Here is a 27021-nt window from a genome sequence, read left to right on the forward strand (position 1 = left end):
GCTAGCGCCCTTTTAAGGCGATCGCAACTCGTTGCTCCGGACTAATCCTCTCTCCCTATAGCAGCAGGGGGGTGAAGCCCCTCCGAAGAGGAGCGATCCCCCCAGGCCGAGAGAGAGGGTACCGAAAGCACCCGACCTGACTACAATCTCACAGTTAAACTGATCGATCGCAGCCAAAAGGCCGAGAAGCGATGGCCTGAAATGGTTGGCCATTTCAGACGCACCCAGGCCTACAACCGACACCCATTGTGGAGACCGAGCCAAAGATTGCCGCAAGGAAGACATTTTCAGAAACTCTGGATGCATTCTCAATGACAGTTCGGGTGTGCTTGGGTTTTGGTCGGTTGTTTGGCTGTGTGTGTCTGTGTGTGCTCGTTGAAGCTGCGCCCAACGCGTTTTGAATCTGCATAACTCTGCCCACTTTGACACACCCACCATCCCCATTGTGACTGCAGGTGAAGGTTCCGTGCTAAGATTCTATCGACTGCAGGCAGCGCACCTGGTTGGTCAAAAGCATTAGAATACTCCTCACACAGGTGTATCTACAAGACACAAGACTAGCAGATTCGAGATCAGCACAGACACCAGTTTTCCTTTTTTTCAAATACCTATCATACACCGCATTTCAAAGTCGGTGGTCCACAAGAGGTAAACAATGTCTTCCAAAAGAATTCATGATCGGTGGTCACAAATGTGGTATGTATGGCAGAACTACTCATTGGATGCTTCAATTTAAATACCAAGTGCTGACAGCAGGCAGGGGCCTAATTCTGTAGATGGCACAGTATATTTGCTACACTGTAAGAAAGGCCTAATTCAGGCCTACATCTTAACACACCTGTGGCAGCAACCAGGAAAGACTGAAAATTGATTGCCTGATTGATTGATTGATTGCCTATTGAATGCAATGCAATGCTTGACATACATACATACATACATACATACATACATACATACATACATACATACATACATACATACAGAGGTGAAAGCAAGGCACACAAAATGTTGCAATTAGGCAAGTGAAATCGAGCAGCATGCTACATTTGGCAGCCAGCGGCATGTGAAATGTGCTTCCTTAACAACCCTGAAATAAATTCCCATCTAGGGTTCCAAGACAACTTGCTGTGCTGACTAATTTCCATTCAATCTGTTTTTAGAAACCGGATCAGAGAAGGAGTGCACTGTTCCCGGAGAGACTGCAATAGCGGGTCAATGCGTGGAGTGGACTGAGCAAGCTCCATTTCCAGCTCCCTGTTCCAAAAAGCCATTTAATATATGGTCCCCACATGGGGGACGTATCAGATATTAAACTGATAAGAACAGATACTACACTTGATCTTAGCCATAGGAGGCCGAGAAGCGATGGCCTGAAATGGTTGGCCATTTCAGACGCACCCAGGCCTACAACCGACACCCATTGTGGAGACCGAGCCAAAGATTGCCGCAAGGAAGACATTTTCAGAAACTCTGGATGCATTCTCAATGACAGTTCGGGTGTGCTTGGGTTTTGGTCGGTTGTTTGGCTGTGTGTGTCTGTGTGTGCTCGTTGAAGCTGCGCCCAACGCGTTTTGAATCTGCATAACTCTGCCCACTTTGACACACCCACCATCCCCATTGTGACTGCAGGTGAAGGTTCCGTGCTAAGATTCTATCGACTGCAGGCAGCGCACCTGGTTGGTCAAAAGCATTAGAATACTCCTCACACAGGTGTATCTACAAGACACAAGACTAGCAGATTCGAGATCAGCACAGACACCAGTTTTCCTTTTTTTCAAATACCTATCATACACCGCATTTCAAAGTCGGTGGTCCACAAGAGGTAAACAATGTCTTCCAAAAGAATTCATGATCGGTGGTCACAAATGTGGTATGTATGGCAGAACTACTCATTGGATGCTTCAATTTAAATACCAAGTGCTGACAGCAGGCAGGGGCCTAATTCTGTAGATGGCACAGTATATTTGCTACACTGTAAGAAAGGCCTAATTCAGGCCTACATCTTAACACACCTGTGGCAGCAACCAGGAAAGACTGAAAATTGATTGCCTGATTGATTGATTGATTGCCTATTGAATGCAATGCAATGCTTGACATACATACATACATACATACATACATACATACATACATACATACATACATACATACATACAGAGGTGAAAGCAAGGCACACAAAATGTTGCAATTAGGCAAGTGAAATCGAGCAGCATGCTACATTTGGCAGCCAGCGGCATGTGAAATGTGCTTCCTTAACAACCCTGAAATAAATTCCCATCTAGGGTTCCAAGACAACTTGCTGTGCTGACTAATTTCCATTCAATCTGTTTTTAGAAACCGGATCAGAGAAGGAGTGCACTGTTCCCGGAGAGACTGCAATAGCGGGTCAATGCGTGGAGTGGACTGAGCAAGCTCCATTTCCAGCTCCCTGTTCCAAAAAGCCATTTAATATATGGTCCCCACATGGGGGACGTATCAGATATTAAACTGATAAGAACAGATACTACACTTGATCTTAGCCATAGGAGGCCGAGAAGCGATGGCCTGAAATGGTTGGCCATTTCAGACGCACCCAGGCCTACAACCGACACCCATTGTGGAGACCGAGCCAAAGATTGCCGCAAGGAAGACATTTTCAGAAACTCTGGATGCATTCTCAATGACAGTTCGGGTGTGCTTGGGTTTTGGTCGGTTGTTTGGCTGTGTGTGTCTGTGTGTGCTCGTTGAAGCTGCGCCCAACGCGTTTTGAATCTGCATAACTCTGCCCACTTTGACACACCCACCATCCCCATTGTGACTGCAGGTGAAGGTTCCGTGCTAAGATTCTATCGACTGCAGGCAGCGCACCTGGTTGGTCAAAAGCATTAGAATACTCCTCACACAGGTGTATCTACAAGACACAAGACTAGCAGATTCGAGATCAGCACAGACACCAGTTTTCCTTTTTTTCAAATACCTATCATACACCGCATTTCAAAGTCGGTGGTCCACAAGAGGTAAACAATGTCTTCCAAAAGAATTCATGATCGGTGGTCACAAATGTGGTATGTATGGCAGAACTACTCATTGGATGCTTCAATTTAAATACCAAGTGCTGACAGCAGGCAGGGGCCTAATTCTGTAGATGGCACAGTATATTTGCTACACTGTAAGAAAGGCCTAATTCAGGCCTACATCTTAACACACCTGTGGCAGCAACCAGGAAAGACTGAAAATTGATTGCCTGATTGATTGATTGATTGCCTATTGAATGCAATGCAATGCTTGACATACATACATACATACATACATACATACATACATACATACATACATACATACAGAGGTGAAAGCAAGGCACACAAAATGTTGCAATTAGGCAAGTGAAATCGAGCAGCATGCTACATTTGGCAGCCAGCGGCATGTGAAATGTGCTTCCTTAACAACCCTGAAATAAATTCCCATCTAGGGTTCCAAGACAACTTGCTGTGCTGACTAATTTCCATTCAATCTGTTTTTAGAAACCGGATCAGAGAAGGAGTGCACTGTTCCCGGAGAGACTGCAATAGCGGGTCAATGCGTGGAGTGGACTGAGCAAGCTCCATTTCCAGCTCCCTGTTCCAAAAAGCCATTTAATATATGGTCCCCACATGGGGGACGTATCAGATATTAAACTGATAAGAACAGATACTACACTTGATCTTAGCCATAGGAGGCCGAGAAGCGATGGCCTGAAATGGTTGGCCATTTCAGACGCACCCAGGCCTACAACCGACACCCATTGTGGAGACCGAGCCAAAGATTGCCGCAAGGAAGACATTTTCAGAAACTCTGGATGCATTCTCAATGACAGTTCGGGTGTGCTTGGGTTTTGGTCGGTTGTTTGGCTGTGTGTGTCTGTGTGTGCTCGTTGAAGCTGCGCCCAACGCGTTTTGAATCTGCATAACTCTGCCCACTTTGACACACCCACCATCCCCATTGTGACTGCAGGTGAAGGTTCCGTGCTAAGATTCTATCGACTGCAGGCAGCGCACCTGGTTGGTCAAAAGCATTAGAATACTCCTCACACAGGTGTATCTACAAGACACAAGACTAGCAGATTCGAGATCAGCACAGACACCAGTTTTCCTTTTTTTCAAATACCTATCATACACCGCATTTCAAAGTCGGTGGTCCACAAGAGGTAAACAATGTCTTCCAAAAGAATTCATGATCGGTGGTCACAAATGTGGTATGTATGGCAGAACTACTCATTGGATGCTTCAATTTAAATACCAAGTGCTGACAGCAGGCAGGGGCCTAATTCTGTAGATGGCACAGTATATTTGCTACACTGTAAGAAAGGCCTAATTCAGGCCTACATCTTAACACACCTGTGGCAGCAACCAGGAAAGACTGAAAATTGATTGCCTGATTGATTGATTGATTGCCTATTGAATGCAATGCAATGCTTGACATACATACATACATACATACATACATACATACATACATACATACATACATACATACATACATACAGAGGTGAAAGCAAGGCACACAAAATGTTGCAATTAGGCAAGTGAAATCGAGCAGCATGCTACATTTGGCAGCCAGCGGCATGTGAAATGTGCTTCCTTAACAACCCTGAAATAAATTCCCATCTAGGGTTCCAAGACAACTTGCTGTGCTGACTAATTTCCATTCAATCTGTTTTTAGAAACCGGATCAGAGAAGGAGTGCACTGTTCCCGGAGAGACTGCAATAGCGGGTCAATGCGTGGAGTGGACTGAGCAAGCTCCATTTCCAGCTCCCTGTTCCAAAAAGCCATTTAATATATGGTCCCCACATGGGGGACGTATCAGATATTAAACTGATAAGAACAGATACTACACTTGATCTTAGCCATAGGAGGCCGAGAAGCGATGGCCTGAAATGGTTGGCCATTTCAGACGCACCCAGGCCTACAACCGACACCCATTGTGGAGACCGAGCCAAAGATTGCCGCAAGGAAGACATTTTCAGAAACTCTGGATGCATTCTCAATGACAGTTCGGGTGTGCTTGGGTTTTGGTCGGTTGTTTGGCTGTGTGTGTCTGTGTGTGCTCGTTGAAGCTGCGCCCAACGCGTTTTGAATCTGCATAACTCTGCCCACTTTGACACACCCACCATCCCCATTGTGACTGCAGGTGAAGGTTCCGTGCTAAGATTCTATCGACTGCAGGCAGCGCACCTGGTTGGTCAAAAGCATTAGAATACTCCTCACACAGGTGTATCTACAAGACACAAGACTAGCAGATTCGAGATCAGCACAGACACCAGTTTTCCTTTTTTTCAAATACCTATCATACACCGCATTTCAAAGTCGGTGGTCCACAAGAGGTAAACAATGTCTTCCAAAAGAATTCATGATCGGTGGTCACAAATGTGGTATGTATGGCAGAACTACTCATTGGATGCTTCAATTTAAATACCAAGTGCTGACAGCAGGCAGGGGCCTAATTCTGTAGATGGCACAGTATATTTGCTACACTGTAAGAAAGGCCTAATTCAGGCCTACATCTTAACACACCTGTGGCAGCAACCAGGAAAGACTGAAAATTGATTGCCTGATTGATTGATTGATTGCCTATTGAATGCAATGCAATGCTTGACATACATACATACATACATACATACATACATACATACATACATACATACATACATACATACAGAGGTGAAAGCAAGGCACACAAAATGTTGCAATTAGGCAAGTGAAATCGAGCAGCATGCTACATTTGGCAGCCAGCGGCATGTGAAATGTGCTTCCTTAACAACCCTGAAATAAATTCCCATCTAGGGTTCCAAGACAACTTGCTGTGCTGACTAATTTCCATTCAATCTGTTTTTAGAAACCGGATCAGAGAAGGAGTGCACTGTTCCCGGAGAGACTGCAATAGCGGGTCAATGCGTGGAGTGGACTGAGCAAGCTCCATTTCCAGCTCCCTGTTCCAAAAAGCCATTTAATATATGGTCCCCACATGGGGGACGTATCAGATATTAAACTGATAAGAACAGATACTACACTTGATCTTAGCCATAGGAGGCCGAGAAGCGATGGCCTGAAATGGTTGGCCATTTCAGACGCACCCAGGCCTACAACCGACACCCATTGTGGAGACCGAGCCAAAGATTGCCGCAAGGAAGACATTTTCAGAAACTCTGGATGCATTCTCAATGACAGTTCGGGTGTGCTTGGGTTTTGGTCGGTTGTTTGGCTGTGTGTGTCTGTGTGTGCTCGTTGAAGCTGCGCCCAACGCGTTTTGAATCTGCATAACTCTGCCCACTTTGACACACCCACCATCCCCATTGTGACTGCAGGTGAAGGTTCCGTGCTAAGATTCTATCGACTGCAGGCAGCGCACCTGGTTGGTCAAAAGCATTAGAATACTCCTCACACAGGTGTATCTACAAGACACAAGACTAGCAGATTCGAGATCAGCACAGACACCAGTTTTCCTTTTTTTCAAATACCTATCATACACCGCATTTCAAAGTCGGTGGTCCACAAGAGGTAAACAATGTCTTCCAAAAGAATTCATGATCGGTGGTCACAAATGTGGTATGTATGGCAGAACTACTCATTGGATGCTTCAATTTAAATACCAAGTGCTGACAGCAGGCAGGGGCCTAATTCTGTAGATGGCACAGTATATTTGCTACACTGTAAGAAAGGCCTAATTCAGGCCTACATCTTAACACACCTGTGGCAGCAACCAGGAAAGACTGAAAATTGATTGCCTGATTGATTGATTGATTGCCTATTGAATGCAATGCAATGCTTGACATACATACATACATACATACATACATACATACATACATACATACATACATACATACATACATACATACATACAGAGGTGAAAGCAAGGCACACAAAATGTTGCAATTAGGCAAGTGAAATCGAGCAGCATGCTACATTTGGCAGCCAGCGGCATGTGAAATGTGCTTCCTTAACAACCCTGAAATAAATTCCCATCTAGGGTTCCAAGACAACTTGCTGTGCTGACTAATTTCCATTCAATCTGTTTTTAGAAACCGGATCAGAGAAGGAGTGCACTGTTCCCGGAGAGACTGCAATAGCGGGTCAATGCGTGGAGTGGACTGAGCAAGCTCCATTTCCAGCTCCCTGTTCCAAAAAGCCATTTAATATATGGTCCCCACATGGGGGACGTATCAGATATTAAACTGATAAGAACAGATACTACACTTGATCTTAGCCATAGGAGGCCGAGAAGCGATGGCCTGAAATGGTTGGCCATTTCAGACGCACCCAGGCCTACAACCGACACCCATTGTGGAGACCGAGCCAAAGATTGCCGCAAGGAAGACATTTTCAGAAACTCTGGATGCATTCTCAATGACAGTTCGGGTGTGCTTGGGTTTTGGTCGGTTGTTTGGCTGTGTGTGTCTGTGTGTGCTCGTTGAAGCTGCGCCCAACGCGTTTTGAATCTGCATAACTCTGCCCACTTTGACACACCCACCATCCCCATTGTGACTGCAGGTGAAGGTTCCGTGCTAAGATTCTATCGACTGCAGGCAGCGCACCTGGTTGGTCAAAAGCATTAGAATACTCCTCACACAGGTGTATCTACAAGACACAAGACTAGCAGATTCGAGATCAGCACAGACACCAGTTTTCCTTTTTTTCAAATACCTATCATACACCGCATTTCAAAGTCGGTGGTCCACAAGAGGTAAACAATGTCTTCCAAAAGAATTCATGATCGGTGGTCACAAATGTGGTATGTATGGCAGAACTACTCATTGGATGCTTCAATTTAAATACCAAGTGCTGACAGCAGGCAGGGGCCTAATTCTGTAGATGGCACAGTATATTTGCTACACTGTAAGAAAGGCCTAATTCAGGCCTACATCTTAACACACCTGTGGCAGCAACCAGGAAAGACTGAAAATTGATTGCCTGATTGATTGATTGATTGCCTATTGAATGCAATGCAATGCTTGACATACATACATACATACATACATACATACATACATACATACATACATACATACATACATACAGAGGTGAAAGCAAGGCACACAAAATGTTGCAATTAGGCAAGTGAAATCGAGCAGCATGCTACATTTGGCAGCCAGCGGCATGTGAAATGTGCTTCCTTAACAACCCTGAAATAAATTCCCATCTAGGGTTCCAAGACAACTTGCTGTGCTGACTAATTTCCATTCAATCTGTTTTTAGAAACCGGATCAGAGAAGGAGTGCACTGTTCCCGGAGAGACTGCAATAGCGGGTCAATGCGTGGAGTGGACTGAGCAAGCTCCATTTCCAGCTCCCTGTTCCAAAAAGCCATTTAATATATGGTCCCCACATGGGGGACGTATCAGATATTAAACTGATAAGAACAGATACTACACTTGATCTTAGCCATAGGAGGCCGAGAAGCGATGGCCTGAAATGGTTGGCCATTTCAGACGCACCCAGGCCTACAACCGACACCCATTGTGGAGACCGAGCCAAAGATTGCCGCAAGGAAGACATTTTCAGAAACTCTGGATGCATTCTCAATGACAGTTCGGGTGTGCTTGGGTTTTGGTCGGTTGTTTGGCTGTGTGTGTCTGTGTGTGCTCGTTGAAGCTGCGCCCAACGCGTTTTGAATCTGCATAACTCTGCCCACTTTGACACACCCACCATCCCCATTGTGACTGCAGGTGAAGGTTCCGTGCTAAGATTCTATCGACTGCAGGCAGCGCACCTGGTTGGTCAAAAGCATTAGAATACTCCTCACACAGGTGTATCTACAAGACACAAGACTAGCAGATTCGAGATCAGCACAGACACCAGTTTTCCTTTTTTTCAAATACCTATCATACACCGCATTTCAAAGTCGGTGGTCCACAAGAGGTAAACAATGTCTTCCAAAAGAATTCATGATCGGTGGTCACAAATGTGGTATGTATGGCAGAACTACTCATTGGATGCTTCAATTTAAATACCAAGTGCTGACAGCAGGCAGGGGCCTAATTCTGTAGATGGCACAGTATATTTGCTACACTGTAAGAAAGGCCTAATTCAGGCCTACATCTTAACACACCTGTGGCAGCAACCAGGAAAGACTGAAAATTGATTGCCTGATTGATTGATTGATTGCCTATTGAATGCAATGCAATGCTTGACATACATACATACATACATACATACATACATACATACAGAGGTGAAAGCAAGGCACACAAAATGTTGCAATTAGGCAAGTGAAATCGAGCAGCATGCTACATTTGGCAGCCAGCGGCATGTGAAATGTGCTTCCTTAACAACCCTGAAATAAATTCCCATCTAGGGTTCCAAGACAACTTGCTGTGCTGACTAATTTCCATTCAATCTGTTTTTAGAAACCGGATCAGAGAAGGAGTGCACTGTTCCCGGAGAGACTGCAATAGCGGGTCAATGCGTGGAGTGGACTGAGCAAGCTCCATTTCCAGCTCCCTGTTCCAAAAAGCCATTTAATATATGGTCCCCACATGGGGGACGTATCAGATATTAAACTGATAAGAACAGATACGGTTTCATCAGTATCAAAGCTCAAAAATAAAATTAATCGTATTAAACGACTTAAACATGAGTTCGACATCATCATTTTGAAACCACTTCTGTTAAAAATAAAATACAAATCACATCATATACATAATACAAAACCCAATATTCCTATAGAGTATCTTTATAAACAAAAACAAACTATCCTATTTGTACTCCTTATGTAACAAAATCTCTCTATAGTCCAATATTATATCTTCCTGAATCACCATTTTTTCCCTTTTTCCTTCCCCTTCTCTTTACTCCCAGTCTCTTTTTTTTCTTTTTGAACTCCCTCCTCCCAATACTCAAAAAAAACTTCCTCTCCCTGAAACTCTATTTTTCCCAATGTCTTTTCCTTCTCTTTACACACAGTCTCCCTTTTCTCCTTTTGAATTATCTTCCGTTTCCATTTTTTATTAACTCTTTTCTCCGCACTTTCAACCTTTCTAACTTTGTCTTCATCTTTATCCATTATAAATCTCTCCTTAAGCTCCTCCATACATTCCCTTCTCTTCATTTCTTCAAAAACTCTTTCCAAATGTTCAAAATTCACTGGAAAAGTTTTCTCTCTTTCCACATAACAAAACCCAAACTTCCCGTTTATCATAATTTTTCCTACCAACAACTCTTCATCTTCCTTTGTCCATACCAAAAAACGTCTTTTCCCATTCCATACACCAATAGTATTCAAAAAAATTTTCTCAAACTTTGCCTCCACATAATTTGTCTTCAAATAACTCAACACCTCTTCAGTGTCTACAAAAGGGTCATCCATACATACAACACTTCTTGGTTTTCCCATACATGATACCATCAGACCAATATCTCCAAAGTTTTCTCCATTCCACCACTTAAAGAAATCCAAACATTTACCTTCTGACTTTAAAGTCACGTCAAAGCTCCTTCTGTATCTTGCTTCTTGCATACACAAAATATCTTCTTTCCAGATTGCTCCAAAATCCACAAAAAAATCCATAATCCGCTTTTCATCCAACAAAACGTCCTCCATGCCTGGCTTTCGAAAGAACCGCAAGCAGCTCCTCTTCCTCCAAAACTCCATATCTCCAATGTTGCCCCAACAGCTATGTGTTGGAACAGTTGCCCACTACAGATGTAGTGGCAAGGGTGATCGCCTCTCGTTGCCCAGGGACTAATCCGACTCCCAATAGCAGCAGGGGGGTGAAGCCACACTGTCAAATGCAGCGATCCCCCCAGGCCAAGAAGCCGGGTACCCTGAGCACCTTAGGCCAGACCAAGTACAGCAACCATTAAGCCACTGCACTTGATCTTAGCCAAAAGGCCGAGAAGCGATGGCCTGAAATGGTTGGCCATTTCAGACGCACCCAGGCCTACAACCGACACCCATTGTGGAGACCGAGCCAAAGATTGCCGCAAGGAAGACATTTTCAGAAACTCTGGATGCATTCTCAATGACAGTTCGGGTGTGGGTGGGTTTTGGTCGGTTGTTTGGCTGTGTGTGTCTGTGTGTGCTCGTTGAAGCTGCGCCCAACGCGTTTTGAATCTGCATAACTCTGCCCACTTTGACACACCCACCATCCCCATTGTGACTGCAGGTGAAGGTTCCGTGCTAAGATTCTATCGACTGCAGGCAGCGCACCTGGTTGGTCAAAAGCATTAGAATACTCCTCACACAGGTGTATCTACAAGACACAAGACTAGCAGATTCGAGATCAGCACAGACACCAGTTTTCCTTTTTTTCAAATACCTATCATACACCGCATTTCAAAGTCGGTGGTCCACAAGAGGTAAACAATGTCTTCCAAAAGAATTCATGATCGGTGGTCACAAATGTGGTATGTATGGCAGAACTACTCATTGGATGCTTCAATTTAAATACCAAGTGCTGACAGCAGGCAGGGGCCTAATTCTGTAGATGGCACAGTATATTTGCTACACTGTAAGAAAGGCCTAATTCAGGCCTACATCTTAACACACCTGTGGCAGCAACCAGGAAAGACTGAAAATTGATTGCCTGATTGATTGATTGATTGCCTATTGAATGCAATGCAATGCTTGACATACATACATACATACATACATACATACATACATACATACATACATACATACATACAGAGGTGAAAGCAAGGCACACAAAATGTTGCAATTAGGCAAGTGAAATCGAGCAGCATGCTACATTTGGCAGCCAGCGGCATGTGAAATGTGCTTCCTTAACAACCCTGAAATAAATTCCCATCTAGGGTTCCAAGACAACTTGCTGTGCTGACTAATTTCCATTCAATCTGTTTTTAGAAACCGGATCAGAGAAGGAGTGCACTGTTCCCGGAGAGACTGCAATAGCGGGTCAATGCGTGGAGTGGACTGAGCAAGCTCCATTTCCAGCTCCCTGTTCCAAAAAGCCATTTAATATATGGTCCCCACATGGGGGACGTATCAGATATTAAACTGATAAGAACAGATACGGTTTCATCAGTATCAAAGCTCAAAAATAAAATTAATCGTATTAAACGACTTAAACATGAGTTCGACATCATCATTTTGAAACCACTTCTGTTAAAAATAAAATACAAATCACATCATATACATAATACAAAACCCAATATTCCTATAGAGTATCTTTATAAACAAAAACAAACTATCCTATTTGTACTCCTTATGTAACAAAATCTCTCTATAGTCCAATATTATATCTTCCTGAATCACCATTTTTTCCCTTTTTCCTTCCCCTTCTCTTTACTCCCAGTCTCTTTTTTTTCTTTTTGAACTCCCTCCTCCCAATACTCAAAAAAAACTTCCTCTCCCTGAAACTCTATTTTTCCCAATGTCTTTTCCTTCTCTTTACACACAGTCTCCCTTTTCTCCTTTTGAATTATCTTCCGTTTCCATTTTTTATTAACTCTTTTCTCCGCACTTTCAACCTTTCTAACTTTGTCTTCATCTTTATCCATTATAAATCTCTCCTTAAGCTCCTCCATACATTCCCTTCTCTTCATTTCTTCAAAAACTCTTTCCAAATGTTCAAAATTCACTGGAAAAGTTTTCTCTCTTTCCACATAACAAAACCCAAACTTCCCGTTTATCATAATTTTTCCTACCAACAACTCTTCATCTTCCTTTGTCCATACCAAAAAACGTCTTTTCCCATTCCATACACCAATAGTATTCAAAAAAATTTTCTCAAACTTTGCCTCCACATAATTTGTCTTCAAATAACTCAACACCTCTTCAGTGTCTACAAAAGGGTCATCCATACATACAACACTTCTTGGTTTTCCCATACATGATACCATCAGACCAATATCTCCAAAGTTTTCTCCATTCCACCACTTAAAGAAATCCAAACATTTACCTTCTGACTTTAAAGTCACGTCAAAGCTCCTTCTGTATCTTGCTTCTTGCATACACAAAATATCTTCTTTCCAGATTGCTCCAAAATCCACAAAAAAATCCATAATCCGCTTTTCATCCAACAAAACGTCCTCCATGCCTGGCTTTCGAAAGAACCGCAAGCAGCTCCTCTTCCTCCAAAACTCCATATCTCCAATGTTGCCCCAACAGCTATGTGTTGGAACAGTTGCCCACTACAGATGTAGTGGCAAGGGTGATCGCCTCTCGTTGCCCAGGGACTAATCCGACTCCCAATAGCAGCAGGGGGGTGAAGCCACACTGTCAAATGCAGCGATCCCCCCAGGCCAAGAAGCCGGGTACCCTGAGCACCTTAGGCCAGACCAAGTACAGCAACCATTAAGCCACTGCACTTGATCTTAGCCAAAAGGCCGAGAAGCGATGGCCTGAAATGGTTGGCCATTTCAGACGCACCCAGGCCTACAACCGACACCCATTGTGGAGACCGAGCCAAAGATTGCCGCAAGGAAGACATTTTCAGAAACTCTGGATGCATTCTCAATGACAGTTCGGGTGTGGGTGGGTTTTGGTCGGTTGTTTGGCTGTGTGTGTCTGTGTGTGCTCGTTGAAGCTGCGCCCAACGCGTTTTGAATCTGCATAACTCTGCCCACTTTGACACACCCACCATCCCCATTGTGACTGCAGGTGAAGGTTCCGTGCTAAGATTCTATCGACTGCAGGCAGCGCACCTGGTTGGTCAAAAGCATTAGAATACTCCTCACACAGGTGTATCTACAAGACACAAGACTAGCAGATTCGAGATCAGCACAGACACCAGTTTTCCTTTTTTTCAAATACCTATCATACACCGCATTTCAAAGTCGGTGGTCCACAAGAGGTAAACAATGTCTTCCAAAAGAATTCATGATCGGTGGTCACAAATGTGGTATGTATGGCAGAACTACTCATTGGATGCTTCAATTTAAATACCAAGTGCTGACAGCAGGCAGGGGCCTAATTCTGTAGATGGCACAGTATATTTGCTACACTGTAAGAAAGGCCTAATTCAGGCCTACATCTTAACACACCTGTGGCAGCAACCAGGAAAGACTGAAAATTGATTGCCTGATTGATTGATTGATTGCCTATTGAATGCAATGCAATGCTTGACATACATACATACATACATACATACATACATACATACATACATACATACATACATACAGAGGTGAAAGCAAGGCACACAAAATGTTGCAATTAGGCAAGTGAAATCGAGCAGCATGCTACATTTGGCAGCCAGCGGCATGTGAAATGTGCTTCCTTAACAACCCTGAAATAAATTCCCATCTAGGGTTCCAAGACAACTTACTGTGCTGATTAATTTCCATTCAATCTGTTTTTAGAAACCGGATCAGAGAAGGAGTGCACTGTTCCCGGAGAGACTGCAATAGCGGGTCAATGCGTGGAGTGGACTGAGCAAGCTCCATTTCCAGCTCCGTGTTCCAAAAAGCCATTTAATATATGGTCCCCACATGGGGGACGTATCAGATATTAAACTGATAAGAACAGATTTTTTTTTTTTTTTTTTTTTTTTTTTTTTTTTTCTCCCTCAGATGGGGAATTTCACGGTCTAGAAATCCAAAACCGAAGAAACATACCCAAACAGCTGTGTCAAAATTGAAACACAAAAAGCCGTTCCCATCATCATCGGAAAAATCTTTCTTTTTTCAAAATACATATTTACATAACAAAAGAACAAATCAAGAAGTATTAACAAAATATCTCCACTTTTTAACCTTCCAAATTCCTTCCGCATCCACCTCCCCTTTCCTTTTCTTATCCCACAAAAAACAAACATATATCTTCCCCAAAATCACCTTCACGGTATTTCTAACCTCAATATTCTTCCTCTTGAACACATGCACATTTCTCACATCCCATAACACTTCCTTTATACATGCAAGCATTAACCACAACACTCTCTCCTTCACTCCATCACACAACCCTAAACCAAACATGAACAACTCAAAGGATAAAAAATTCACACCACACAGTTCTTTGCACAAAGGACCCATTCTTCCAATCACATCTCTAGCATACTGACAATTCCAGAACACATGTATTACACTTTCACACCCACCACAACCTTCTCTCGGACACCTCTCACTCCTCACTAAACCCCTATTTCTCTGAAACTCTCTTACTGGTAACACTCCATGCAATGACTGCCACACAATCTCACTCTGTCTGTTTGTCATACCATCCATCCGTACTTTCTTCCACACCTTTTGTACATCAGCTCCTCTAACCATATTGATATCACACTCTATCTCTCTACACTCAATCATTCTATACACAGCCTTCTTCTTTTCCACTAGTCTTACATCCACATCACACAACTCATACTTCACCAAAAACTTATAAACCCACACATACCATACAGGAACCTCAAAAGCAACCGGACACCTCAAATCCCTTTCTCTCCATTTTAACTTAAACAGATACGCTCCAAATAAATACCTACACATAGATGAAAATTTCCCATCCGCCCTTATCACTTTCAGCACATACACAACAATATTCACACCAAAAAAAACTTCCAAATTTGGAAAACCCAACCCACCTTTCTCCAATCTCTTCACCAAAATTTCTCTCCTAGCCCTCTCCATCTTTGAATTCCATAAAAACACAAACAGAATCCTATTCAAACTCCTCACACACATATACCCTGGTGGAAACACTACTGCTACATACAAAAAAATCGGCAACACCACACTCTTTATAACTAAGATCTTTCCAAAAAACGTAAGGTTTCTCAACCTCCAAAAACACAGCTTCCGCTCAACCTTCTCTTTCGCATCATTCCAACTTTCCTTCCCATCCAACTTCTCTGAAAACTTCACACCCAATATTTTAATAGGCCCATTAACCACATTCACTCCAACATCCCTACTTAAAACACCATTTCCAAATACCTTACACTCACTCTTTTCCCAATTAACCTTAAATGCAGACGCACCACAAAAAAAGGACACTAATAACTTCACCCGCCTCACCGAACATTCTGAATCGCACAATACACACACATCATCCATATAACCACTAACTTTCCACTCTCTACCCCCTCCTCCTGGCACTTGCACGCCCCTAACCACCTTATCTTTCCTCAGCATACACAACAAAGGCTCAATTGCACAAATAAAGGCCACAGGAGACAAAGGACACCCTTGACGAACCCCTGAAAAGACATTCACTCTCCTTCCCACATAACCATTCATCAAAACACAACTGTAAATATCCTTATATAAACTCCTCACTCTCCCAACAAAATCAGCTGGAAAACCCATTCTTAGCAACACACTAAACAAAAACCCATGCGATAATCTATCATACGCCTTCTCAAAATCTAAACTCAACAAAAACGCACTCTTCTTTCGCCCCATACAGTCCCATAGACAATCTCTTAGCATACACACACAATCATGTATACGCCTCCCAGGTACCGCACAACACTGTTCATCCCCAATCACACTCTCTATCACATCACGCATCCTATTCGCCATTAATTTTGCATAGATTTTATAATCACAGTTTAATAACGTTATCGGCCTCCAATTCCTCAAACTCTTCAAATCCCCCTTTTTAGGTATCAACACAACCATTCCCGCACGCATACTCTCAGCCACCTCCATATTTAACCACATATACTTACACACCTCCACAAAGTCATTACCAATCACATCCCACATCACTCGATAAAACTCTACTGGGAGACCATCCTCCCCTGGCGTCTTATTTAGCGCCATACTATTCATCACCTTCCACACCTCATCACTAGTCACCTCACACATCACACTCTCCCTTTCCGTCTCAGACAACTTACTTTCTAACATATTTAACACATCACTCTCCAAACCCTCATCCCTCCACTTCACTGCATACAACTCCTCATAGAACTTAGCCACCTCTTCACACATATCCTCACCACTCACTTCTCTTCCATCCTCCCCATTCAGCACACTCATACTCTGTTTCTTCCCAAACACCTTTTTAAAGAAAAAACGTGAACATTTCTCATCATGTTCCATTTTGTCAATTTTTGCTCTAAAAACTATACTCCTCCCTTTCTCTAACAAAAAGTCATTAATTTCCTTTTTCACCTGTAATATCTCTTCTTCCACTTCCATTCCTCCTTCCCTCAACTTATACAATACACTCAAACGTGCATTCAATTTAACAAAATTCTCTCTTTTAATAGCTGCACACTTATACCCTAAACTTTTAAAGAATATTTTTGTTTGTCTCTTCACCCAATCCCACCAAACACAAACATTCCCAAAACCATTTTTACGCTTACACCACCCTTCATACCGTCTTGCATACTCCTTTCTCACATCTTCACTCTCTAACAACTTCACATTTAACTTCCACAACCCTTTCCCAAACACTCCACCAACCTTTATATCCACCTCACACTTCATACACACATGATCAGAAAACAAAACATTTTCTTGCTTATAATCAACAGCAGTTATATTTTTTGAAATAAAGCAATAATCCAACCTAGATTGCACCCTTCCACTCTCAGAAAAAAAAGTATTCAACACAGGACTCACACTACACACACGCTGCATATCACCCAGATCAAAATCACTCACTAACTCCAACAAAGCCTTCCCTGACACATCCACATTCACTTTCCCCACATCACAATTCATATCCCCCACAACCACTACAGGCATCCTCCCTGGAACAAAAAGCTTAACTTTTTCAAATAAAGCTTTACGCTCATTCTTATCAACCGGCGCATAAATATTAATAACACAAAACTTTACATTCCTATACTCAAAATTAGCCAAAATACACCTCCCTACCTCAATCACCAGATAATCATTCAAAACCACCTCTCTCCCTTTAACCAATATTCCCACCCCATCATTCTTATTACATGCACTCCCTGACCACACAGACGCACCATAAGACCATTCATCCCCTTTCACACCATCCACTACCCCACACTCTTGTAAACAAAAAATAGATGCATTTTGCATAGCTAAAAACTCAAAAATTGCAGCTCTCCTAACTTTACTTTTAAAGACTCTAACATTTTGTGAAATTATGGTAAACCCCATATTTACAAAATCCACACTTCAACTAACTACACAGAAAATAAAAGCCTTTGGCCTAAGCCAAAGCTCACAAGAGAAAAAAACAACACATTTAGTGCAGTATATGGCAACACTATCCAGCATCACCACTATCCTCCTCCACCATCTGAATTGAACAACAAGTGTCTGACCCACTGATCTCACCACCTTCAGTCCTCCTTCTTGCAGGGCCAATCTTTCTCTGAGGAGTACTACTCTCCACCTCCTCATCATCTCCATCATCCTCCCGCCGACTCTTTTTTGCAGCTCTATCGTCATCTGACTCAAACTCCTCAATATGTTCGGGATTAGACAAATGCTCAGGGCTATCCACCTCCGAAATTTGCGCATCGCTCTCCGCGGCGTCCATTGCCTCACTAAAGGTCATTATTTCAGGCAACTGCCCCTGCACTTCCATTTCAGGAAGATGCGCCTCCACCTCTGCAGCTGCCCTCCAAAACTCCTTCTCTTCCCTCCTCCACTCTTTTTCCTTCTTTTTCTTCTTCTTTTCCTCCTTTTTCTCCTCTTTCTCTGCCCTAGAACATGGCCTCAGACTCACACTCTCTGAATCTGGAGGGGGTATGGCTCTACTCGCACTCCGCCTCCTTCTCTCTTCCTCCTCCCTCTCAATCCTTGCAACTTCTTTTACAATTCTTGCCCTTTCCCTCCTGGCCAACTCTTCCTCCATTTGCTCTTTGTCGGACCGCCTAGGTGCACTATTGGGACAGTCTTTATACATATGTGTACTACTCCCACAGACATCACAGGTTTTAGGCGAAGGACATTGGTTAGCAGCATGCCCCTCTTTCCTGCAATTTCGGCAACACTGTCCTTTAGTACACTCTGTCTGTACATGTCCGAAACAAAAACATTTTCTACAGAAACGAGGCTGTCCTGGGTACGTCAAAAAGCCTCTGTGACCTGCCACAGAGAAATTTGCAGGAGGGTGCCTGAAACCACCCACACTATCAGGGTCCCTCTTCAATTTAACACGAAACGTATATTTACAGTTGAAGATGCCCAAGATATTCACCTGCCGTTCTCCTAACTTTACATACTCACAATATTGCGAGAGAAAGCTCTGCAACAAAGCCGGGTCCGTGAAGGGGTTATACACAGTCACAGTTACCTCTTTTTCTTGTAACCCAAACAGTGGTATCCAGCCAACTCCTTCCAGAAGAGGATCCTCAGCATTAGCCCGTAGCCACTCAAACACATTCAGGCAAACGTTTTGGTCCACAAAAGTCACGTCGTAATTACCTTGACGAGGAAATTCGTTGCAACTGAAGATCTCCGTACGCTTTGCTCCAGCCTTTTCCTCGATGAGATCCCGGATGATGAATACCACGTTGTTCTTGGCTCCATTGCTCGGGTCCACGGTCAACCGGATGGTGTTCTTGACAAAATTCATAGCGATGGACTGTCGGTATATTCTACCACAGCAGAAAGAAGAAAACTTCCCACGAGGGACGTCACTCGGACACGGCCTATAGCCGGGGGATCACAACCGGATGCAAGGGGACTAAGCCGACTCCCCAATAGCAGCAGGGGGGTGAAGTCCCACCAGAGGTGAGACGATCCCCCCAGGCCAAGGAGCCGGGTACCCCAAGCACCTCTCAGCCAAGACCAGGGCAATAAACCCTGATCTTAGCCAAAAGGCCGAGAAGCGATGGCCTGAAATGGTTGGCCATTTCAGACGCACCCAGGCCTACAACCGACACCCATTGTGGAGACCGAGCCAAAGATTGCCGCAAGGAAGACATTTTCAGGAACTCTGGATGCATTCTCAATGACAGTTCGGGTGTGCTTGGGTTTTGGTCGGTTGTTTGGCTGTGTGTGTCTGTGTGTGCTCGTTGAAGCTGCGCCCAACGCGTTTTGAATCTGCATAACTCTGCCCACTTTGACACACCCACCATCCCCATTGTGACTGCAGGTGAAGGTTCCGTGCTAAGATTCTATCGACTGCAGGCAGCGCACCTGGTTGGTCAAAAGCATTAGAATACTCCTCACACAGGTGTATCTACAAGACACAAGACTAGCAGATTCGAGATCAGCACAGACACCAGTTTTCCTTTTTTTCAAATACCTATCATACACCGCATTTCAAAGTCGGTGGTCCACAAGAGGTAAACAATGTCTTCCAAAAGAATTCATGATCGGTGGTCACAAATGTGGTATGTATGGCAGAACTACTCATTGGATGCTTCAATTTAAATACCAAGTGCTGACAGCAGGCAGGGGCCTAATTCTGTAGATGGCACAGTATATTTGCTACACTGTAAGAAAGGCCTAATTCAGGCCTACATCTTAACACACCTGTGGCAGCAACCAGGAAAGACTGAAAATTGATTGCCTGATTGATTGATTGATTGCCTATTGAATGCAATGCAATGCTTGACATACATACATACATACATACATACATACATACATACATACATACAGAGGTGAAAGCAAGGCACACAAAATGTTGCAATTAGGCAAGTGAAATCGAGCAGCATGCTACATTTGGCAGCCAGCGGCATGTGAAATGTGCTTCCTTAACAACCCTGAAATAAATTCCCATCTAGGGTTCCAAGACAACTTGCTGTGCTGACTAATTTCCATTCAATCTGTTTTTAGAAACCGGATCAGAGAAGGAGTGCACTGTTCCCGGAGAGACTGCAATAGCGGGTCAATGCATGGAGTGGACAGAGCAAGCTCCATTTCCAGCTCCCTGTTCCAAAAAGCCATTTAATATATGGTCCCCACATGGGGGACGTATCAGATATTAAACTGATAAGAACAGATAAGGTTTCAACAAAATTTTATTTAGTCATAAGACATAGAACAACAAGAAAAATGAAACCTTTTGTGCAAAAAGAAACATAAACAATTACAATAATAAAATACAACAACATGAAACAACTTAATATAAAACAGTATTCCACATATAAAAACACCATCTACGATTCGCTTCCTTCTTCCCCACATCTTTAACATCCTTTAAGAAATAAATAAACATTTCACTAAAAGCCAATTTAATACAATCATTTACAGAGATAAAATCACGGTTAAAAAGTAAAATGTTTCTCGCTTTCCAGATTGCATTTTTGGCACAGTTTATTATACACCAGCATACTTTGAACTGGTGTGTAGTGGGGCAATTAAAAAGTCCATATAAAACATACTCATAGCTAAAATCTTTAAGACCACAAACCCATTTTAAAAGTATCCCCAATCTCCCCCAAAGTTCTTGTGCAAAACAGCAGTTCCAGAAAAGGTGCAAAACAGTCTCATCTTCTCGGCAAGAGTCTCTTGGGCACTTTGCCCGCGCCACCAGGCCTCTCCTGTGCTGGAAGTCTCTGGTTGGGAGGCACTGGTGGGCAGCCATCCATGCGATGTCTTTGTGAATGTTGGCCAAGAATTTCCCAAAAACGTTCCTCCACACACGCTTGGATCTACTCCAGGAGAAGTTGCTCACAGGGGACACTCCTTCTTCTCTTCTCAGATGAACCATCAATTTTTTTCTGTCCAGAAGGAGATCGGCATCCAAGTCCTTTAATTTATGAGTCCTTATCACCTTTTCTAAAACAATAAAATGCTTGGGCGGGCATAATAAAATGGGTGCTGATAAACATGGCCTGAACCATTTTTTAAAGATAAAACCGCAAGTATATTTTAAAAACAGACTAAAAGTAGAATTAGTGTTAAAAACTTTAAAACAAAAACAAAAGAAATTTACATATAAATACAAATGCAAGTCAGGGACATCTTTTCCTCCATTTTGTTGTTTCTTGTACATTTCCGTTCGCCTCAGCTTTTCCATTTTTGATCCCCAAATGAACATAAAAATACATCGAGTTAGTTTTTTTAGTATCAACTCAGAAGGAGGATATACCATGGCAACATAAAGCATCATAGGCAATAAAACAGATTTAATAATTAAAATTTTCCCTTCAATCGACAAGCATCTCAAATTCCAGAAGGAGAGCTTTTTCACCATTTTATGCTGTACCTCCTCCCAGCTCACGTGTCCATCATTTTTAGCATCAAATACTATACCCAAAATTTTTACCTCGTCGTGCCTCAATTTTACTGCTGGTAGGTCATTTGTATCCCAGGAACCCAAAATCAAACATTCAGTTTTATTAAAATTCATTTTAAAACCTGAAGCCTGACTAAAAAAATTGGTGCACATTACCACTCTCCGGAGTGAAGCAGGATCTGTACAGATGGCAGTAACATCATCCATGTAGGCAAATACTTTGACTTGGGCCCCTCCTCCACCCGGAATAGGAACCCCTCGGACCACTTTATCTCTCCGGATCATACACAGCAGGGGTTCCATAGCACAAATAAAAAGAATTGGGGATAATGGACACCCCTGCTTCACTCCGGATTCCAACGGGATAAAATCTGTTAAAAAACCATTGACAGAAATTTGAGAAAACACATTATTATATAAAATCATAATACGAGATAAAAACATGTCGGGGATCGCCATTTGTTTTAAAACTTTAAAAAGATACTCATGCGAGACCCTGTCAAACGCCTTTTCAAAGTCCAGCGCCAACAGGGCCAGGCTCTGACTTCTATCCCTAGAGTACCATATTGCATCTCTAATAACATTTAAAATCTCAGCAATATTCCTCCCTGGTACTCCACATACTTGTTCGGGTTGTATCAATTTATTAATCACAGTTTTAAAACGACAAGCAATAATTTTAGCTAAAACTTTATAGTCCATGTTGAGGAGGGTGATAGGCCTCCAATTCCTGAGGTCATCACGAGCGCCCTTTTTCTTATAAATTAAGGACACTATCCCCCTCCTCCATGACTTAGGCAGCTCTGAACACATAAAAACCTCTTTAAAAAGTGCTAAAAGATCCTCCTTTAAAACATCCCAAAAAGTCAAATAAAATTCAACAGGTAGACCATCTGCTCCTGGGGCTTTCCCTTTTGAAAAACTTTTAAAAACACTAAAAAGTTCTTCCATGCTAAGATCTTCTATTAAAAACCCCTGGTCTACAGAACTTAACTTAAAATCCAGGATATTAAGAGCATCTTGTAAAAAAACATTATTTACACTTTTTTTACTAAAAAGGTCTCTATAAAAATTAAAAGCCACCTTCTTCATACCTTCCACAGTTGTTTCTCCATCAAGACAGGTGATCGTCTCCTTTTTCTCCATCACTTTTTTAAAAAAGAAACGTGTACACTTCTCACCTTCTTCTAAATGTTTCACTTTGGAATTAAAAATTATTTCTTTACCTTTTTGATCAAGGCACAATTGTATTTCAGTTTTTAGGCTTGCAATATCATCTTCCACCTCTAGTCCTATCTCTTTAAATTTATGGAGAGTTTGCAGTCTCATATTTAAATTTACATAAATCTGCTTTTTCCGCCGCGCCTTCCTCTTTCCAGCCCTGATAAAAAAAAACCTTATTTTATCTTTGATCACTTCCCACCAGGATAGGATTTTAATATATGGAGGCCTTAACTGTCTCCATTCCTGGTAGGCATTACAGAAGTCTGACCTCACCTGAGGGTCTTCCAGCAAATGGACCCCCAGACGCCACAAACCTCTATTTATCCTCAGCTCTCCTTGATATTCTATCTTTACGCTTAACATTTTATGATCAGAGAATAAATTAGGCATTAAAACAAATTGTACAGGGCTAAAATCCTCAGATAAAAACATAAAATCGATCCTGGAAGCCACTCCCCGACCGGACCATGTAAATCCTGGGTCCGTCGGCGAAAGCGACCTCCAGGCATCGCATAACTTAAAATCAGTCTGCAAGCTATTTAGTAAAAAACACGACTTATCTAACTTACGGATTGGGTCACCCCCTCCTCGGCGCTCATTCACATTCAGGCAATTAAAGTCCCCAGCTACCAAGAGAGGAGATGACCCTACACAGAATACCGGTAGAATTTCAAACAAACGTATACGCTCCTGTTTATCTGGTGGAGCGTACACATTAATGACACGGAAATTAAAATTATTAAAACACAAATGCACTAGGATAGCTCTGCCGGGTACAATCTCAGTAACAGAGGAGATGATGATGTTATTACCTCGGCAGAGCAGACCCACACCAGCAGACTTGTTTTCGTTCGAGCCCGACCATACAGAGGGCCCTAGTTTCCAGTCCTTTTTTATCTCGTTATACCGGATTCCATGCTGCAGACCACACTCCTGTAAAAAACATATATCAAAGTCTAATGTTTCAAAAAAATCAAAAAGAGCAGCCCTGCGGACAGGGCTCTTTAGAGATCTCACATTAAGTGAGAGACACCTCATGGATGGCATTTATGTCATGAGGGAGGAGAGATATCCTCAATGACTTCCATAAACTCCTCAATCACATCTGGCAGTGTGGAAAAAGAGTCAATGTTCTGGGGATCCGAGGAACCCGGTAATGGATACCCAGAAGAGTCCGTGTTCAGCCACATGTCTCCGCTGGGAAAACACACATCCGGAGACTCTGGATTGGCCTCCAGAAGAGTATCCCCTCGCAGCTTCTTTCCAGAAGGCTCAGGCAGCTCACTCGTACAGTCGTCCTCTGTGATAGCTACATGGCCTCTTACTTCCTGGGGGGCCTCCGGATCTGGCACAATGACCTCATCCACACCATCACCTGTAGGAGAAAAAACTGCGGTCTGCTGGCTCGAGTCCCTGGGAATGACTGGGGTCTTCGCCACAGTGCCCCCCACCGCCAACATAGTGGGGGCGCTCTGCTCCAACACACCAGCCTCATTCGAGACCTTCGACACAAGGGTTACCCCCCCAACGGGAGAGTCCCCCTGCTCCAGTCTCTGGGTGGTCCGCCCTCCGCCCTTTTTCCGGGACTTCGACACAGGAGGGCCTCCCTGAGGGCCACCACACTCCTGCTCCGTCCCCACCTTCTCCTCTGCGCCCTTGGCCTTCTCAGCCGCCTCCCCTGCTGTAGGAACAGTGGGACTTGGCTCAGGCCTTACTCCGGTCTCCGGGATACTCAGCTCAGCATGGACCGGGACAATAGCTGGTTCCTGCCTTGGCACGGGTCTCTCAGCCGCCTCTGCATACGTACGGACTTTAGTCCTATGTGGGCATCCTCGGAACATATGTCCAACCTCCCCGCATAGGTTACAAGCCTTCTTTTGAGGGCAATCCTTCATGAAGTGTCCGAATTGACCACAATTGCTGCAGCGGAATGCCCTTCTTTCCACACAATTCCCTTGGGTATGCCCCATCTTGCCACAGTTCCTGCAATACATAGGCATACCTGTGTAGAATAAGTAGCCACGGCTCTTCCCAATGGTGATGGTAGAGGGGGGATGTTCTGTTCCTCCAAAGCCCTCCGGATTTTTCTTCAGCCGCACCAGGAATTTCCGCTTGCCACACCAGAAACCAACGGCGTTTTTAACATTCCCTTGAAAGGTTACTTCATCGCAATAGCGACGCAAACAGGTTAAAATGTCCAGTACTTCCACAAAAGGATTTGGAAAGAAAACAATCATTTGTACCTCCTCTTGGACGAAAAGCAGGGAGAAGACCAGGCCCTCCAGTTCATCAGCAAAGATGTTGTCATTCACCTTTTGGACCAACTGCTGACAACAACCATGGCTCCTAAAGGTAATAGTATAAGTACCTTTCTGCTCATTGTCCTGAAAACAGAAGATGTCCTCTCTGCCGAACTCCAGGATCCCAAGAAGGACGGTGTTGCAAACGTAGCGGATTTCTTTCTCCTTCCGGAATCTCTCCAAGACCTCGATACGGACCGTGTTCCTCATCCGGGGTTCACCCGATGCAAAGGTAAGTGCAGCCGGCATCCTTCCGAGAAAGAACTCCAGCTGTAAACACAAAAAAAGGCTAGCGCCCTTTTAAGGCGATCGCAACTCGTTGCTCCGGACTAATCCTCTCTCCCTATAGCAGCAGGGGGGTGAAGCCCCTCCGAAGAGGAGCGATCCCCCCAGGCCGAGAGAGAGGGTACCGAAAGCACCCGACCTGACTACAATCTCACAGTTAAACTGATCGATCGCAGCCAAAAGGCCGAGAAGCGATGGCCTGAAATGGTTGGCCATTTCAGACGCACCCAGGCCTACAACCGACACCCATTGTGGAGACCGAGCCAAAGATTGCCGCAAGGAAGACATTTTCAGAAACTCTGGATGCATTCTCAATGACAGTTCGGGTGTGCTTGGGTTTTGGTCGGTTGTTTGGCTGTGTGTGTCTGTGTGTGCTCGTTGAAGCTGCGCCCAACGCGTTTTGAATCTGCATAACTCTGCCCACTTTGACACACCCACCATCCCCATTGTGACTGCAGGTGAAGGTTCCGTGCTAAGATTCTATCGACTGCAGGCAGCGCACCTGGTTGGTCAAAAGCATTAGAATACTCCTCACACAGGTGTATCTACAAGACACAAGACTAGCAGATTCGAGATCAGCACAGACACCAGTTTTCCTTTTTTTCAAATACCTATCATACACCGCATTTCAAAGTCGGTGGTCCACAAGAGGTAAACAATGTCTTCCAAAAGAATTCATGATCGGTGGTCACAAATGTGGTATGTATGGCAGAACTACTCATTGGATGCTTCAATTTAAATACCAAGTGCTGACAGCAGGCAGGGGCCTAATTCTGTAGATGGCACAGTATATTTGCTACACTGTAAGAAAGGCCTAATTCAGGCCTACATCTTAACACACCTGTGGCAGCAACCAGGAAAGACTGAAAATTGATTGCCTGATTGATTGATTGATTGCCTATTGAATGCAATGCAATGCTTGACATACATACATACATACATACATACATACATACATACATACATACAGAGGTGAAAGCAAGGCACACAAAATGTTGCAATTAGGCAAGTGAAATCGAGCAGCATGCTACATTTGGCAGCCAGCGGCATGTGAAATGTGCTTCCTTAACAACCCTGAAATAAATTCCCATCTAGGGTTCCAAGACAACTTGCTGTGCTGACTAATTTCCATTCAATCTGTTTTTAGAAACCGGATCAGAG

The 27021-nt window shown here is 43.5% G+C and overlaps 9 non-coding genes and 2 pseudogenes across 9 annotated transcripts; all 11 read right to left on the reverse strand.

Moving 5' to 3' along the window:
• Positions 1–1174: 1174 nt before the first annotated feature.
• On the reverse strand, positions 1175–1367 carry LOC138654346 (U2 spliceosomal RNA). The gene has a single exon (XR_011316221.1). It is a non-coding gene; the product is annotated as a U2 spliceosomal RNA (small nuclear RNA).
• A 981-nt stretch (positions 1368–2348) lies between these two features.
• Positions 2349–2541, reverse strand: LOC138654347 (U2 spliceosomal RNA). The gene has a single exon (XR_011316222.1). It is a non-coding gene; the product is annotated as a U2 spliceosomal RNA (small nuclear RNA).
• Positions 2542–3514: 973 nt separating this feature from the next.
• Positions 3515–3707, reverse strand: LOC138654348 (U2 spliceosomal RNA). The gene has a single exon (XR_011316223.1). It is a non-coding gene; the product is annotated as a U2 spliceosomal RNA (small nuclear RNA).
• A 985-nt stretch (positions 3708–4692) lies between these two features.
• Positions 4693–4885, reverse strand: LOC138654350 (U2 spliceosomal RNA). Its single transcript, XR_011316225.1, has one exon. It is a non-coding gene; the product is annotated as a U2 spliceosomal RNA (small nuclear RNA).
• Positions 4886–5866: 981 nt separating this feature from the next.
• On the reverse strand, positions 5867–6059 carry LOC138654351 (U2 spliceosomal RNA). The gene has a single exon (XR_011316226.1). It is a non-coding gene; the product is annotated as a U2 spliceosomal RNA (small nuclear RNA).
• A 993-nt stretch (positions 6060–7052) lies between these two features.
• LOC138654352 (U2 spliceosomal RNA) lies at positions 7053–7245 on the reverse strand. Its single transcript, XR_011316227.1, has one exon. It is a non-coding gene; the product is annotated as a U2 spliceosomal RNA (small nuclear RNA).
• Positions 7246–8226: 981 nt separating this feature from the next.
• LOC138654353 (U2 spliceosomal RNA) lies at positions 8227–8419 on the reverse strand. Its single transcript, XR_011316228.1, has one exon. It is a non-coding gene; the product is annotated as a U2 spliceosomal RNA (small nuclear RNA).
• Positions 8420–9376: 957 nt separating this feature from the next.
• Positions 9377–9562, reverse strand: LOC138654301 (U2 spliceosomal RNA). The gene has a single exon (XR_011316181.1). It is a non-coding gene; the product is annotated as a U2 spliceosomal RNA (small nuclear RNA).
• A 2273-nt stretch (positions 9563–11835) lies between these two features.
• LOC138654302 (U2 spliceosomal RNA) lies at positions 11836–12021 on the reverse strand. Its single transcript, XR_011316182.1, has one exon. It is a non-coding gene; the product is annotated as a U2 spliceosomal RNA (small nuclear RNA).
• Positions 12022–14294: 2273 nt separating this feature from the next.
• LOC138654306 (U2 spliceosomal RNA) lies at positions 14295–14526 on the reverse strand (annotated as a pseudogene).
• A 6134-nt stretch (positions 14527–20660) lies between these two features.
• Positions 20661–20861, reverse strand: LOC138654269 (U2 spliceosomal RNA; annotated as a pseudogene).
• Positions 20862–27021: the final 6160 nt, after the last annotated feature.

Source organism: Ranitomeya imitator, unplaced genomic scaffold, assembly GCF_032444005.1.
Source record: "Ranitomeya imitator isolate aRanImi1 unplaced genomic scaffold, aRanImi1.pri SCAFFOLD_257, whole genome shotgun sequence".
Lineage (NCBI taxonomy): Eukaryota > Metazoa > Chordata > Amphibia > Anura > Dendrobatidae > Ranitomeya > Ranitomeya imitator.